General features: G+C 39.6%; 1 protein-coding gene across 11 annotated transcripts in view; it reads left to right on the top strand.

Annotated features, from left to right (window-relative positions):
* The window catches only part of APBB2 (amyloid beta precursor protein binding family B member 2), a 381485-nt gene that overhangs the window by 79744 nt on the left and 283665 nt on the right, over positions 1–18076 (top strand). The window lies entirely within an intron of this gene.

The raw sequence follows: 18076 nt of genomic DNA, 5'->3' as shown, positions 1-18076 counted from the left end.
CACACTGGGAAGGGGGCATCATGGAAACCTGCCGTTTCTGTTGGGGTGCTGCTGGCCCTGGTTTGCTTGGCAAGATTTTACTTTTATCTCCCCCTGGACAAAAGCTAGCAACATGTTCATTTTTGGCAGGGTGTACATCTGGCATGAAGACACTCACATAGGACAGAAGAAAAGAAATGTCCTGAAAATAATAGGAATGTAGACAAATGCAAAATAGCCTCACCGTGGACCAGGAGAATGAAACAAAACCACCTCATGTGGAGCAGTAGGTGGGGACAGTTCATTTTGAGTACGTGTCCTGTACAAGGAGAGGCACTACAAACAAGCATTTCTATTGGGTGTTCAGGCAGTAACTCAGCATTATACATAATAAACAGTGAATAAATACTCACCAGGCAGGAGTGAGTCAGCAGTCTTGAGACCCTGCAAAGTAGTGAGCGTCTGTTGACTTCACCCACTCAGCATCCCTTTTCTCTTTCTCTCTTTCAATAAACCGCCTAGATTTTCCCTGGGCAGTCAGTCACCCTTGCTCTGTTTTCAGCCTGTATCATCGTCAAAGGAGGTGGCCTCGCTGCCTCCGTTATGGGTTTGTGACATAAGCTTGGCTAGTCAGGGTCACAAGGATCGGTTTATGGAGGACACCACTGTTTTCACTGACCCTGTTGCAAAGAGGTTTTTCCTTTTTGTGGGTTTTTTTTTTTTTAAGCTGGAGCTGTTAGTTTCCCTCTTTGCCACCAGTTAGGGAAAGCCTTTCGGAGAATAAAGTTAACACAGAGATCAGAGCAGGGAGATACAAGAGATCACACACCCACACACACCCACACACACCCACACACACACACACACACACACACACACACACACCCCACACCATATACAAAACTCAGATACAGCACCATCTAAAGGCAGTAACTCTGGTTTCACTTTCCTGGCAAGTTAGATAGTTTGAATTAGATGTCTATCACTTAGATCCAAAAAGGTCCTGATTGGGAATGCCTTCTAGGTGTGAGGTGTTAGTGTGAAATGATTGGCACTCCCTGTCTTTAGGGGCTCACAGTGTAGGGGATGGGCCAGATTGGTATTCAGTTAGCTGACACATGATGTGAAAAATGTATCACTAGAGGTAAAAACAAAACAAAACAAAACAAAAAAAACCACACACACACACACAACGAAGTTCTGTGGGAGTAGAGATGCAATTATGAATTCTGTTGGGTGTTGGAGAGACTGGCAGAGAGCTGTTATTTAACAAAGGAGAAGTAGAATTTAGTCTTCAGGAACATTAGGAAAAAATACTTTTAATTCAATTACTTGCTTTTTGAGTCTCAAAGAAAGGGAGGCTTTTCAGAGCCTATAGTTAAAATGAATAGCAGATAAGGAAGATAATTTCGGAGCTTCCCTAGTAGTAGAATCCTGGTGTTTACAGTAAACACAATTGTTTTGGGAGCAGCCAAATGAGAGGTTCCCAGAAAGTTGTCCAGAGTTTATTTTAACACCGCAGGGTAACAGCGGCTCTTCTCACCTAAACCTCAGTTGGCTTTTGGTTTAAGCAGAATTCTCTAAGCATGTCATGAATTTTAAAGATTATTTCTTCTTCTTCATGCTAGACTTATTATTATTTTATTTTTTGTGACAGACATTGCTTTTTTAAATTAACAGACTTTATTTAAAAAAAAAAATTTTTTTTTTACATTTATTTATTTTTGAGAGAGAGAGAGAAACACAGAGTGTGAGCAGGGGAGGGGCAGAGAGAGAGAGGGGAGACACAGAATCTGAAACAGGCTCCAGGCTCTGAGCTGTCAGCACAGAGCCCGACATGGGGCTTGAACCCAGGAACTTTGAGAACATGACCTGAACCGAAGTTGGATGCTTAACTGACTGAGCCACCCAGGTACCCCTGAATTCTGTGTTCTTATAAAGACCAATTTTATATACCTATGTTCATCAAGCCTTATTTTTAAAAATAATGTTTACTTCTTTATTTTGAGAGAGAGAGAGAGAGAGAGAGAGAACAAGCAGGAGAGGGGCAGAGAGAGAGGGAGACAGAATCCCAAGCAGGCTCCACACTGTCAGCACAGAGCCTTATGTGGGGCTTGAACTCACGAACTGTGAGCTCATGACCTGAGCTGAAATCAAGAGTAGGACGCTTAACCAACTGAGCTACCCAGGTGCCTCTGTGGCATTTCATTATTATTTTTATTTGCAGTTTCCTAATAACACATGATTTTGAGCCTCTTTACATATCTTTGTTTGCCATCTGTATATCTTCTTTGGTGAGGTGCCTGTTAGGATTTTCTTACTGTTGAGTTCTAAGAGTTCTTTGGATGTTTTGGATACCAGTCCTTTATTAGGTAAGTCTTTTGTGGATATTTTCTTCCAGTTCTGTGGCTTTTTTCATTCTCTTAATAGCGTCTGTCTCATAGCAGAAGTTTTTAATTTTAATGAAGTCCAGAATATCAGTTATTAATTCTTTCATGGATTGTTGCTGTTGTATCTAAAAGTCACTGCCAGGGTGCCTGGGTGGCTCAGTTGGTTAAGCGTCCGACTTCAGCTTAGGTCATGATCTTGCAGTCCTTGGGTTTAAGCCCCATGTTGGGCTCTGTGTTGACAGCAGCCTGGAGGCTGCTCCAGATTCTGTGTCTCCCTCTCTCTCTCTCTCTCTCTCTCTGCCCCTCCCCCACTCGCACTCTCTCAGAAATGAATAAATGTTAAGAAATTAAAAAAAAATAAAGTCACTGCCCAACCAAGGTCATCCAGATTTTCTAGAGTTTTATATTTCTATTATGTCTTCTAGAGTTTTATAATTTTATGTTTTATATTTAGGTAAATGATCTACAGATATTTTGAGTTAATTTTTGTGAAAGCTGTCAAGGTCTTTGTCTAGATTCATATTTTGTATGTGAAATTACAGTTATCCCAGCACCATTTGTTGAAAAACTATCCTTTCTTCATTGAATGGCATTGGTTCCTTTGTCAAAGATCAGTTAACTGTACTTGTATGGGTCTGTATCTGGGCTTGCTCTCCTGTTCCATTGATCTATTCACCTGTGCCTTCACCAGTATCACACTGTCTTGATTACTGTAGCTTTTAGTAAATCTTCAAGTTGGGTAGTGTTAGTCCTCCGACTTTATTCTCCCTCAATATTGTATTGGCTATTCTGGGCTTTTTGCCTTTCCTTGTAAATTTTAGAATCACTTTATCAGTATCCACCAAATAACTTGCCAGGATTTTGACTGAGATTGTGTTGAATCTGTAGGTCAAGTTGAGAAGAACAGATGTCTTGACAATATTGAGTCTTCCTTTCCATGTATGTGGAATAACTCCATTTATTTAGAACTTCTTTGATTTCTTTCATGAGTTTTGTAGTTTTCCTTATATGGATCTTGTACATATTTTATTAAGTTTATATCTAAGTACAGTAAAACCTTGGTTTGGAAGCATAATTCGTTCTGGAAACATGCTTGTAATCCAAAGCACTTATATATCAAAGTGAATTTCCCCATAAGAAATAATAGAAACTCAGATGATTCGTTCCACAACCCAAACATATTCATATAAAAATGATCACAATACTGTAATATCATACAAAATAATAAATAAAATACAATATATAAAGAAAAATAAACAAATTGACCTGCACTTACTTTTGAAAACCTCTGTGGCTGGTGTGAGGGAGACGAGAGAGGAGGGTTATTGTGTAAGACAACTTTTACTATCACTAATGGAATCACTGCTATTTATTGGCTCAATGGAATCTTTTCCTTTTGTGCAACTTTAACAAGGAACCTATCCAATGACACTTGCTTTTGCTCCTTTTGAGGACAGTGTGACATTGCATTGTCATCACTTGCATTGCTACAGCTTATTCAGGCGGTGCATTTCTACAAAATTTTGCACTGTTTCCCACATGTTACACATCTCCCTCATCTCATTAGTAAGTAAGGGATTCCTCTGCCTTTTTCTCCCCCTCTGCAGATGAGATGCAGACGTCGACTTCTTATAAAATCTTGCAATTTCAGCCACTTGCATACCTCATTCGTGCTTCTTGATGATTTGCTTCTTGGCTTTTGCTGCAGTCATCTTCTTACTGCCTTTCTTTTCAACCTTTTCCTGAATGGGAGCCATTGTATACGCTCGCACATATGTTGACTACAGAACAGCATTAATAAACTCTTGTCATATACTGTACTTAATGTAACCGGCAATAAGGCAGCAGAGAAAAGGGTCTGTATCTGCAGGCAGCCTGACCCAGAATGAAGCAAAGCATTCCTAAGCTTACTCTCTGTATGGAAAAGCAAAGGAGTGTCCATAGGCGCTTTGAAGTGACAAAAAATACACTAGTGCCAGTTGTGGGCATCTTCCAATGTTCTGAAAAGTCCCTGATTTCTGCCAAACACCACGGCCTGAGATTGAGCAACCAAACATGGGAGACACTCATCCCCAATGCCAGAGAGAGAGAGAGAGAGAGAGAGAGAGAGAGAGAGAGAGAGAGAAACCATTGGCTCAGTTGTGATCATGTGATGTTCGGCGTCATGTACTACTTGTATTGGAAGACATCGCTCGTTTGTCAAGTTAAAATTTATTAGAAGTGTTTGCTTGTCTTGTGGAACACTCGCAGAACAAGTTACTCACAATCCAAGGTTTTATTGTAGTTTCATTTCTTGTCCAATCTGGATGTTATTACCATTATTTTCTACAGTGATTTGAAAACGACTGTGATATGAGAAAAAAAATGCATTGGAGTTTCTAATGAAATCATCCTATTATGTAGCTTTTGAAAAGAACAAAAGATGATAATTATGAAATTTATCTCCTTATTATTGAGCTAGTTATGCAATCAGTGAGCTTCTTAGCCATTCTTGTATCTTCTTTAGGGAAATGCCTCTTCAGATTCTTTGCATATTTTTTTTTTTAATTTTTTTTTTTTAACGTTTATTTATTTTTGAGACAGAGAGAGACAGAGCATGAACGGGGGAGGGTCAGAGAGAGGGAGACACAGAATCTGAAACAGGCTCCAGGCTCTGAGCTGTCAGCACAGAGCCCGACTCGGGGCTTGAACTCACTGACCGCGAGATCATGACCTGAGCTGAAGTCGGCCGCTCAACCGACTGAGCCACCCAGGGGCCCCTTTTGCTCATTCTTAAATTGGATTATTTGTTCTTTGGGTATTGAGTTTTAAAAGTTTTTGGTTGTAAGGAAGTTCAGTCTATCAGTTTTTTCTTCTAAAGCTCATGATTTTGATGTTCCTAAATATTCCCTGAATAACTAAAGGTCATTAAGATTTTTTTCCTATGTTTTTCTCTAGAACTTTTGTTATTTTAGTCCTTACACTTAGGTTTTGGTCCCTTTGGGGTTAAGTTTTGTGTGTGGTCTGATGTTCAGGTATATGTTAATTCTCCCTTCACTTCCCCCCATGGATGTCCAATTTTTCCAACACTATTTGCTGAAAAGACTGTCCTTTCCCTGTTGATTTACCTTAGCATCTTTGTAGAAAATCAGTTGACCATAAATGTAAGAGTTTATCTCAGAACTCTTAATTCTGTTTCTTTGATTATTTATGCCTGTCTTTATGCTAGTACCATATAATACTTGGGTTTTTGCAATGCAGTTTTTCTGTGAAAAACATTTGGTCAAGAAGTAGGGTTAAGTCTCAATGTATCTCTATTTATTTTGCTATCATATCTTTGCTACTTTTCCTCTCCATTCCTGTTTAAGTTACTCTGTTAAAAGTACTAGTCTCTGGTTATTTCTCTTTGGGATAAATGTGGAGATCTGAGATGGTAGAAGAGAATGCAAACCAACTTAGATGGATTTTCTAGATAACTATATGGTATGCATTACTTTAAATAAAAAAATGCTTTGTTTTTCATAAAGATGGTAAGCATTCTAATGCTCCTTATCCATTAGAATAAAACAGATTAAAATTTTCCATTACTTCCAATAACTATTGACTGAAGTATTTACAAGTTTGGTATATTATCTCAAGAATTTCAAGAATTTCCATTAATGATTCTAGGAATTGGGTCTTTTTTACATACAATGATAAAATTCACAAAACTATTTTACTAAAAGAAAATCTATGAATTACAGTGTTTTGGGTTTTGAGGGGAGCCTGGGTGGCTTAGTTTGTTAAGCATCTGACTTTAGTCCAGGTCGTGATCTCACGGTTCCTGAGTTTGAGCCCCGCATCAGGCTCTGTGCTGACAGCTCAGAGCCTAGAGTCTGCTTTGAATTCTGCGTCTCCCTCCCTCTCTTTCTGCCCCTCCCCGATTGTACTCTGTCTCTCTGTCTCTTTCTCAAAAATAAGCAAACATTAAAAAAAAATGTTTTGGGTTTTGGGAATATAGTATGATTTTATATGTTTCATAAAAATTGGACATTTTTCATAGTATAATTAAAATGCCATCTGTATTTTAATATTTACCTGTGCTATTTCTATCTTTGTGTTAGTATAGTTCTCAATAAGCAAGGATGCAAGACATTAAAATAATTGTATTGGAAATATGAAGACTGAAAATTTATGTCTCTTCCTTAATTACAACTCTATAAAAATTGTGAATGCGTATGATTGAGAAGGGAAAAAAAGTCAGTGTTTTTTTATGGTATTTAGATTCTAGTTGACCATTTTCTTTTGTTTTCTCATAAAGTTACAATTTTGTTTGGGGAATGACTTATTTGTAATGTGAAAAAATATAAGATTTTGGTGTTGGTGAAATTCAGAGACATTTCTTTTTTCTGACATAAAGCTAAAAGCTGACTTCTGCCACGTTAATCGGGTATCAAAATCAAAATTAGATTTAGAGTAAGTGTTTTCAAGTTCCATTAGTAAGTCAAGCCATGCTTCCCGGTTTATGGAAGGCTCAGTTCAGGATGGCTTCTCTGCTTCCTGCTCTTTCTTTGCAATCTTCTTATTTCAACCTGGGTAGACCAAGTTGATGGTAATTGACATGTTTCCTACCTCCCCCTGTGCTTTCCATGGCAGTCCTTTGGCCGAGAATGTCACTGCGTAAAAGTGCATCTGTAGAGCAGTGTGGAATTATTCTTTCTGTTATTCATTTAAAAGAAAAAAACACAGGTAACCTTTGCTTATAACTGCAGGGCCTGGGAAGTGGGCATCCTGGTTCTTTTTGTCCTGCTTGCTATTCCTTTAAATCTTTTCTTTCTCTTTGGTGCGTTTAAAAAATCTTTGCGACCTATTTGCAGAATGATGAATTGACCCTGTGAGGATTGTAGTATGTAAGATGTTCTAGGGAAATACGGTTTTGGTCTTGTTTTTCTTAGGGAGCTGAAGCAAAATGTGGCTGGGTGATAGTAACTTCTTAACTGCCCTTTCTTTTATAGAGAGCCTTGTGCTGACTGATGTTTGGGGTTCGGAATGATTGATACACCAAAGTTTGAGTTGTGGTATAATTACATCTGTGAAGGCTCCAGCCTATTTATAATCATTTGGTTGCAGATGAAGCAAAATCAGATCAATTTTGTCACGTTCAGTGAACCAACACTAGTCCTACTCAGTGAACCAGTACAAGAATGAACAGAACTTGCTTTCATTAGGAGAAACCATGTTTTTGTGTAAATCTGTAATGGGGATGTTTATGATAAATATGTTAATAGAGTTTGACATATTACATCTTTTTATTTTTTTCTTTATAGTTTTTATGTTAAATAATCTGTGAATTATTAGGCTTCCTTTGAAAACCTTCAAAGATACCATATTTGAATGACATGTAGTCAATTGTTATTTATTTTAATGTAATTACTAATATAAGAACAAACAGTAGTTTCTCAGTCCTGTATTGACCTGTAACAAATAAAACATTTAATTTGATTATACTATCTGAATAAGATCTGTATTCATGACATGATAATTCTGTTCATAACTTCTGAAATTTCCAAACTGATTATTATTTGCTCAAATAAGAATTGATTTGCCACTTCATTCATAAACAAAAATAGTCTACTGGATGTTCTCACATAGACAGTATCCAAGCCAGTAATTTATTTAAAAAATGAATATCAACATCAGTCTAGCTTACATTAGGAAATTGTTCTGTGTAATTTGCTGGTGTACCCTTTTTACGAATTAAAGAAAATGATTTTTCCTGCAATCATCATGCAGCTGAGGCCCTTTGAGGACAAATTTTAGAATCTTGGTAACTATCTGTGCTTGGTTTCATAAGGGTGATTCTTTTGAAGACTTAAGTTTGCGGATAGTTTGTTAATGCTGTGGTTCATTTCTGGCGTCTGGTTAAAGTGTAAGAGTGCCTAGGAAAGTAAGAGGCTAACTAGTGACTTTTACCAAAGACTCCTCTCAGAAATAAAAAGTCAAGAGTTCCAACCATGACATTGGGTCCTCAGTGGTTCTAAAATTGGGTTAAAAATGACTGCTGCTCTTGAGCATTAATCTATGAGTAATGAGAGATGCTGAATTAATTTTACTTAGTTCAGAACAATTCAGTTAAATTCCAAGTAAACTTGTTAAAAGTATCCTGTATGGAAGGTTACTTTGGCAGCTGCTGGAGGGAATAAAATGAAATATCCTGGGGGAAAGATAGCCAGAATAGAAGCCCTTCTGGGAGAGCTAACATTTTATTGAGCGTGTCCAGTATGCTAAGTACTTAAGCACTTTCTCAGCTTTTGTTGGGGTGGGAGATTTCATTTGATCCTCACAACATTCCTATGAGAGAGATGCAGTATTACTCTATTTTATAGATAAAGAAGCTTACAGTCCGTAAGATCAAATGATTTTATCCAAGTCTCACATGTTCTAATTTAAATTTGAATATGAATTTTTTTCTCAAACTCCATTGTCTACGTGTATAAATGAAAGCACTGCCTAGAAAGTGATTGACCTATGGAAAACTTTCTTTATTATGTCTCTTTCTTTATGCATCTTTCGTAATTTTTATAATTAGTGAGATAATAAAAGATGAACTAGATGAATAGAATGCTTTAGAATTTCCAAGGAGAGAGTGGTTAATATAGATGTAGATGAATTTGGAAAAGTAGCATTTTGTTGTTTTTGATGAATGAGGCGGTAGGAAGTTGTCAGTAGATAGGCGTTTGCAAGCCTTTTTATCTGAGGAAAATATTTAATCAGACTCTTGGAGGCAGAAATAAAAATGCAGGACATGTTTGGGAAGTCCTAGGTTTTATAGCCAAGGGGTGTGGCCCACCCACACACTTTGTCAACTCTTTGTGAATTACCCAGAGGTATCTGATTGTGAGGAGAATCAGATACTCCCAGGAAGCTACTTAGAAAAGGAAGAAATAAGGTAAGCCTTGGACATTCCTAACTATCCTGCATCCCCATTCTGCACTCATTGTTTGAGGACTTCTAGCTTCTTTGTGCTATCATGGGAGCTCCTTAGAATTTGACCATGATGAGGGACCAAGTTGTTCAACTCTAGATGGTTTGAGGCTCTGGTCTATCTACTGCTTTCTTAGTATTTTCAACTGCTAGTATTCATGGTTAAGTACTGCTATGGTCTAAATGAAATGTGTCCCTCCAAAATGCACATGTCGCAATCCTAACTCCCAAAGATGATGGTATGAAGAGATGGAGAGATTGGGAGGTACTTAAATCATTAAGTGTTTAACAGAAGAGATTCCCGAGGGATCCCTAGCTCTTTCGATCATGTGAAGACACAGTGAGAAGGCCAGCTATGAAGCAGGAAGAAGGCCCTCACTAGAAGGTGATGATGCTGACACTTTGTTCTGGGACTTCCCAGCCTCCAGAACTGTGGGAAATAAATTTCTATTATTTGCAAGCCATCGGTCTGTCATATTTTGTTATAGAAGCCCAAAAGGACTAAGACAAGTACTTATGAGATGTTAATCCCCACCCCCAGCCCCTTTCTTTTCCCGAGGTTGTGTCTTAGACAAAGAATGTAGAAAGAAGTAAACAGTCAGCCACACAGAACCCTTTACAAAGCTGTGATTGCCAACCTCCGCCTTTGCTGTAAGATGTTTCTGGTTTGGTTCACGTACTTTGAGTCATCTGGGAGAGCTTGGCTAGGTCTGCAATGGGGTGTCTGTCTGATCTGTGATACAGCTGGAGACAAAGCAGGTCAGTTTTGATGTCCATAACACATACAGAAAAGGGACTACTGCTTGAGATTAAATTATCCTCTAAAATAGACACCAGTGAAGAGCAATTTGGCAATATATTTCAAAATGTAAAATCACCAGCAATTTCATAAATAGGCTCACTTAAAACCGTGCCAGGATATTTGTACAAGTTGCATTACAGCATGTTTGTGAAGAGTGAATTAGCTCTGTGTGTGTGTGTGTGTGTGTGTGCTGATTTGAAATTATGTATGTAATGTAATATATAATACATACACACACACGTATGTTCATGTATCTATAGAAAATGAAAAAATGTTTTGCAGAATCATATAAATACCATTGTCTTTTGTATAAATCTTTTTAAAAAGATATATATGCTGGTATGCATACTTTTTCTCTAAAAAGATATGAAAGTTAATACACTGGAAAAATTTTCTTTTTCTTTTCTGTATTATTTGAGTTTCAAACCATGCTCATTTATTCATTTTCTTTCCTTCTAAAAAAGAATCGGGAGCTAACTGGGCAGAGTATGATCATGGACCATTTTTCGACATTGTGTTTTAATGCGGTTTATAAAACGCTACTAAATGTTTTTAAAAACATTAAATTTTTCTCTAATATTCATTTGCCAGACTTTCTTGTCCTCTTTGCATGCAGAGGAAGGGGGTGGTCTTTGTGGGAAGGGTGGTAAAGTATGTGCTAAGCCAGCAAACATTCCCTTGAAAGCTTATTAGTTAAAACACTGGGTTGAGCAAGAGGAAGGAAAAAGATATTTACCAAATGTGATTTGAAGGACAAAGAATCCCATCTTGCTGGAGTGTGTCTGAAAGTGTACCTTTATGCTCAGTTTGTTTGCTTTAAATATGGGCTTTGGACTGAACTGTATTTGCTTTTCAGACCACAAGGCTGGAGGTGGTCATGAAAGTCTCCAAAATCTGATTGCTAATCAGGAAAGCTGTTTGCTAAGAAAGGCCTGCTTGCTTAGACTAGCAGTAATGACTGATGCACAGATAAAGCCAGTGTGCCTTTTAAATGTCTTTGGATTTCTGTTTCCAGATTTGCTTTTCTCTTAATTAAAAGCCCTAGGCATGGGTGATAGGTCAAAGGAGATGACTCCCCTAAACTCTTCCAATAACAATTACTGCTTAAGTCTTCAACTCTTGATAGGCTTGTCTGAAAACTTTACCTCCTGTGATCTCAGTTTGTTGAAATTTAATAATAATTAGGAAATGACAATTTTCTTTTTTCTTTTTAGAATGTAGGCAGTGGTGGTCTGGCGAATAAGCCCATGTATTACCCCTTATCTATACATATTTCAATCTCTAACACCTGATGTTTTATTTTAGAAAATCAACAAAGCCATATCTTTTTTTCTAGGTTCAAAAGAATTTTAGCAACTGCTTTTTTCCTAAAATGGTTTGATGAATAGCTCATCAAAATCAATAATATTTATTTTTATCTTGTCTTCCTTTCTTTCTGTATAGTTTATGTACTGATATCTGACCCTCTTGAGCTGAGTCATGTCAAGAAATATAATCCCCATGTTTCAAGGTACTTCACCCATAGTGTAAGAGTTATAGTCTATTAGGGAGATTCAAGGGACCATTTCCGAAATACATATATATGTATATATTTGTTTATGTATGTGTGTAATTGATTATGTTTACAAATTAGAGAAGTCTGAATCAATACCATTGACACTGGATATCATGAAAGAGAAAACCCAATATTACCTTCAATAAATACTTAGTTCCCATAAGAACCTGATAATTTTAAAACTCAAGGTAACCAGTGCCTAAATATAGGGATTACAAACTCAAATACCTACCAGGACCTGAGAGAAGAGTAAGCAAGTGAACTGGGGTATAAACCGGGGGGAAAAAAGGGGACAGTTGCTACTTAGCTGTTCAAGAATGAGAGTCCAGTGTTGCCTGACCTTCCAGTATTTCAAGAGAAAGCAGAGATTTGAGTTTTAATGTGACCGCTCCCAGTTTTTCAGTGTTGACAATGCATTTATAATAATTAAAACATGCTATGACCTTCTTTTCAGCCCCTATTATAATTGCTTTCTATACGTTAGTTGGCGTGGGGCTGAGAAGTGGATGGCGTGGCTCTTGCTTTTTAGGGCTCTTGCTTTCTAGTCCAGCTGGGCCAGTTTGATGTGGAACAGTTGGTATAGGTGGTAAAGGCCACAGGAACCCTGAGGGAGTAAGAATCAGTATGAGCTGGACCGTCTTGGGAAGACTTCCTAAAGGAGGTGGCATCTCCAGTGAACCTTCAAGGGCCTGGGTCATAAGATTTAGGGCAGTTGGAGAGGGGAAGGAAGGGTGGATGGAGACCCCAGAAGGAGTGATGGAGGGTGTATGAGGTCTCGGGGCAGGTGTAGGCAGGCAAGGAGATGGGCTTGGTGGAGGGATTTGGAGCAGGTCTGTGCTCTGGAAAGAGACTCACGGGGAGCAAGTGATGCTATGATGGGAGAGTGTTCTGAACACCAGTCCTGCTGCGGTTTGTAGAATGAAGAGAGATGCGAGCACTGAGGACGGGAGGAGCAACTTCCAGTTTCCCAGCCATCTAGGAATGAGGAGAAGGGTCTGGGCTGGGGCTTAGTTATTATCAATGAAAAGGAAGAAATGTAGACCTGTGTCCAGGTCCAGTCCATCAGAAAACCTTATTGAGTTGGCCTTCAGAACATACCCATTGTTGCCACCTTGACCCAAGCCACCATTCTGTCTTGTCTGGATTATTCTGGGGACCTCCCAGCTGCTTTCCTTCATTCTGTCCTTGCTTCGCTGTGCTGTGTTCTCAATAGAGTGATCCTGTTAACCCTCATGTCACACTGTGGTACTCTTCTGCTCAAAACTTGCTATAATTTCTCTGTCTTCACAGTAAAAAAATGAAGTCCTTCTAATTACTTGGAAGGGTCCATATGATACCCCTTCCTTTCCTCTGTGACCTCATCTGCTCATATCCTCCCCCAGCTAACTACTCCAGCCATTCTAGCCTTTGAACGGACTGGGCATGTTTCCGCCTCAGGGCCTTTACACCTGCTGTTTCTTCTTCCCGTGTGCTCTTCCCCAGATATTCGCATGGCTAACTTCCTCTCTGGTTTAGATCTTTGCTCAAATGTTACTGTATCAGTGAAACCTATTCTACCACTCTGATTGATGCATTGACAATTACAAAGTCTCCTGCCATCTTCACAAATCCCTCTTATCCTTCTTTATTTTTATCCTATAGAACTTACCCCTTTTTGACACACTGAAGACTTTACTTATGTTTTAAGTAATTATCTCCCTCTCCTTTCTATAATGTAAATTTCAAGAGGAATTTATGCAAATATAAATTCATAAATATAAATTCCAAAAGGCAGGGTTTTATTAAATTTTTTTATTTTTAATTTTTTTAACGTTTGTTTATTTTTGAGAGAGACAGAGTACAAGTGAGGGAGGGGCAGAGAGAGCGAGAGAAAGAGAGAGAGAGAGAGAGAGGGAGACAGAATCTGAAGCAGGCTCCAGGCTCTGAGCTGTCAGCACAGAGCTGGATGCAGGGCTCAAACTCATGAACTGTGAGATCATGACCTGAGCTGAAGTTGGACGCTTAACTGACTGAGCCACCCAGGCGCCCCAGCAGGGATTTTTTTTTTAAATTTGTGGTCACTGATCCATTGCCATCATCTAGAATAGTGCCACTTGGGGAGTGGGTGCTTGATAAAGGGAGCTGGGGCTTGTGAGTACATGGTGATAATGGTGGAGAGGCAGGTGGAGGAGACAGGGTTAGAAATAGCCATCAGAGACCCCAGGAGGGATGTGAAGGAGAATGGAAAATAAAAAATAACTCCTAAGTTTTGTCTTTGGTAAGCAGGGGGTGCTGGAGATACTAGTACCCCAGTTTGGAAAGTTGGGAGGGAAAATGTGTTTGTAGGACAGTAGAGGAAGTGATGTATGTATCTTATCAGAATGTCAGTACCATGAGGGCAGGGATTTTATTTAACATCTGCCTCCAGCACCAGTATCTGCCTCCACCTCCGGCATGCTGCCTGCTATGGCATGACAATCTCAGTAATGCTTATGGAATTAATGAGTAACGTAGTCAAACATGAAGGACCAAGGTGGGTCTGAGGTCATAAATTGTTAGAACACTTAAATTGAGATTGAAATCGTATAAATGATACTGTTTTTGGTATTTCTTTTTAAAAAGGCTTTGGTGATCATTTAGATACAGGACTTTATTACATGTTGCTGATGATATTCTTGGCCATGCACCTGGTTTGAATAGAAGTCTTGATGTCAGAGTTATTTCTTTAAACCCATTTTGATATCAGTAGCAGGCAGTACAGATTAACACAGCAATAGGTAATCCTTCGTGCAAAGACATGAATGCCTACGTGAAAAGGCACACATGAAATGAGTGAAAATGTATTTTTTTACACTTGCCTTTATGACGAATGTCAAGTGAAAGTCCTGATTTTTCCACGTTTGGATCTTTGTTGCAGTGCAAATTGCTTAGAAAATGTGCACTAGCAGCTGGTGCTTAGAAATCTTTTGTATATACCCCCCTGCCCCCAAAGACTTGACAATTGGATTTGGTATGTAATGAAGTTTTCATAAAGGCATTAAAAGTGATAGGTTGCTTTTTTTTTTGATAAACAAGATCAGAATGGTGTTGGGACATTGTTGAGTGTAATAGTCCTTCATTAAAAAAGGAAGGTAATTTTCCTTTTTTTTTTTTTTTTAAGTTTATTTATTTTGAGGGAGAGAGAGAGAGAGAGAGAGAGATCAGGGGAGGGGGCAGAGAGAGAGGGAGACAGGGAGAATCCCAAGCAGGCTCCACGCTGCCAGCACAGAGCCTGATGCAGGTCTTGAACCCACAAGCTGTGAGATCACAACCTGAGCTGAAGTCAGATGCTTAACCAACTGAGCCACCCAGGCGCCCGCAAGGTAGTTAATTTTCAAAAGAAGTGAGAATTACCTGTTTATTAAGTCTAGCCTCTGGCACTGGTAAGAATAAATGGACATGGAGCTTGGCCATGGCAGTGGTTCCGGCAGGGTAAAGGGCTGAATTGTGTCCCCTGAAAATTCTTATGTGGGAGTCCTAACCCTCAGTGCCTTAGAATGCGACTGTGTTTTGGCGATAGGACCTTTACAGAGGCAGTCAAATTCAAATGAGGTCATTTAGGTGGACCTTAACCCATATGACTGTCCTTATAAGATGAGGAAATTTGGATTCATATATACAGTGGGAAGACCAGGTGAAGACACAGCAAGAAGGCACCATCCGTAAGCCAAGGAGAGCGGCCTCAGAAAAAGAAACCAACTCTGCCAAACCTTGATATTGACACTGTCTCAGACTTGAAAATCTCCGCCTTTAAGCCACACGGTGTGTGGTAGTTCGTTAGGGCAGTGCTAGCAAACCAGCATGAGCGACGCCAAGGCTGTTCCAGGCGACTTCTCCTATCACCTGGCGTCAGCATCCCCGGCTCCCTGGGTGTGTGGAAGAGGGCGATTTGGCGGTGCCCTGGGTATTCCCAAAAGAATGTCTAGCTGAACGCCCACCGGGTTGCCGGGCAAGGACAGTGGCGATTCCTTGGCGTATCCATTCATTTCTGCCCATTTTTGTTTGGAGCTGCCTGCCCTGTCAGCATTCTCATTTCCCTCCGAAACCGAGTTAAGAGTGTGAGATGAAGCGGAGGCGCTGCTCTTACAACTTTCTGTGGTTCGATGTATCAGCTTTCATTTATGTGGAGAGTCCCCAGCTCAGCGGAATGGAGGCAACTCCCACGGAGACGGGGCGGCTCTGAGGACGGCTGTCTTTGGTGCGAATTGGACCACGTACGTGAGATGCCGGGGTTTCAAGCCACGTCTGCTTTCTCGGGAGACTGTCCCTGGCAGCTTGGAATTTAACTGAAGCTTAATTTAATCCCTGGTTTTCACAGTAAATCTGTGGGCTGTGTTACTTACAGTATGAGTTGGAAAACAAATGCTTCAAGAAGCAGAGCACTAGAGGTCTTTCAAAGAACCTTAAGATTTTTTGTGTCACATTTCAGTAGATGTGTTTTCAAACAGGGCAGGTGGGGTCTGTAATTAATTAGGTGATAATGAGTTTTGGTTTTGTGCCACATCTCCTAGGCTTGGAGAAGATGAGGGGTGTTAAATGTTGAGAACTTTCCTTTTGGATTCTGTCTTGATCAGGTTTCTGGGACACCTAACATCAGGATATTTAAAATATCTGGAGATTTGAAGTGAAGTGTACCTGTTCTCTACTGTGTATCTAGGGTCAGATAGACATGTTTGATGTTAAAACTACACCGCCTTCCTGTGTTTGGTTGACTCTTCTAAGTGGTAGCGTGAAGAGTGCTTCTTCAAATTCCGTATTGTCATATGTTGCTATTACATAAGAGATGAGACTGTTGAGATAATTGAGTGAAATTTAAAATCCTCTGCGTCAGGGACGCCTGGGTGGCTCAGTCGATTGAGCGTCTGACTCTTGATTTCGGTGCAGGTCATGATCTTACGGTTTGTGAGTTCGGTCCCCAAGTGGGCCCCTCCACTGCTTGTGCTCACTTGCTCTTTCTCTGTCTCAAAAATGAATAAACAAACAAAAAAATAAAATCCTCTGCTTCAAATTAAGAAGTAACATGTTTTTACCTTTTTATTTATTTAATTTTAAAGTTTATTTTTATTTATTTATTTTTAACGTTTATTTTTGAGACAGAGAGAGACAAAGCATGAACAGGGGAGGGTCAGAGAAAGAGGGAGACACAGAATCCGAAACAGGCTCCAGCCTCTGAGCTGTCAGCACAGAGCCCGACGCAGGGCTCGAACTCACGGACCGTGAGATCATGACCTGAGCCGAAGTCGGACGCTTAACCGACTGAGCCACCCAGGCGCCCCATAAAGTTTATTTTTTTTTGAGAGAGAGAGAGAGAACGTGCACGGGAGGGGCAGAGAGGGGGCGGGAATCTCAAACAGACTCCTCTCTGTCAGTGTGGAGCCAGATGCAGGGCTTGAAATCACCAACCATGAGATTATGACTTGAGCTGAAATCATGAGTCTGCTGTTTAACTGACTGAGCCACCCAGGTGCCCCTGTTTTTAATCTTTTTATTATTTTTTAAATCTCTTTAAAAACTTAAAAAAATATATTTATTTTTGAAGAAGAAGACAGAGCACGAGTGGGGGAGGGGCAGAGAAAGAGGAAGACACAGAATCCAAAGCAGGCTCCAGGCTCTGAGCTGTTAGCACAGAACCAATGCGGGGCTCGAACGCATGAGCTGTGAGATCATGATCTGAGCCAAAGTCGGATGCTTTGCCAACTGAGCCACCCAGGTGCCTCTCTTTAAGAACTTTTAATTGACTATGTTTTGTGTGTGTGTGTGTGTGTGTGTGTGTGTGTGTGTGTGTGTCTGTGTGTGGTGTGTAAGTTTTTAATTCCAGTTAGTTAACATACGGTGTTATTAGTTTCAGGTGTTGAAATAACATGTTTTAGTCATGCCATCTTCCGGCCTGGCCTTTTCAGCAAATTTGTGGCTCGTGGGGACAGATGACCCTAAATTGTAGCAGCACCTGCAATCCAAATAGTTCTCATTCCAGGGCCCACACAACAGGGTGTGTTTGAAAGTATTTGAAAGCAGAGTGTAAGCAACACATTATGCACTTTGTCATAAAACATTACATAGACTCTGCCTTGCCCCAAAGCCCAGGAAACCACCCTCTTCTTTTTATCCTAAGGTTTTGTTACAGTTCCCCTTACTATAAAAGAAGAAGCCAGATGAGATTTCTGTACTAGAATGGAATATGAAAACACTTAGTTGAGGAAAAAAAGTCTAACATAGCTTGTGCCTAAAGATGACTAAAATCCGGGTAGAAGAACAGTCCTAGAAGAGTGAATTAGTAATGTTTATTCACCCAACTGTTTATCCAGCTTATTATTCTTTAACAAATGTGGTCGTTCTATGCTTAATTCATTGTAGAATATCCGACAGATTCATGGTTCAGAATGTTTTTTA

The sequence above is a fragment of the Panthera onca genome, chromosome B1 (genome assembly GCF_046562875.1).
Source record: "Panthera onca isolate mPanOnc1 chromosome B1, mPanOnc1 haplotype 2, whole genome shotgun sequence".
NCBI classification, from domain to species: Eukaryota; Metazoa; Chordata; class Mammalia; order Carnivora; family Felidae; genus Panthera; species Panthera onca.
Note: the sequence above shows the minus strand (reverse complement) of the source record. Positions and strands in the feature narration are given on the sequence as shown.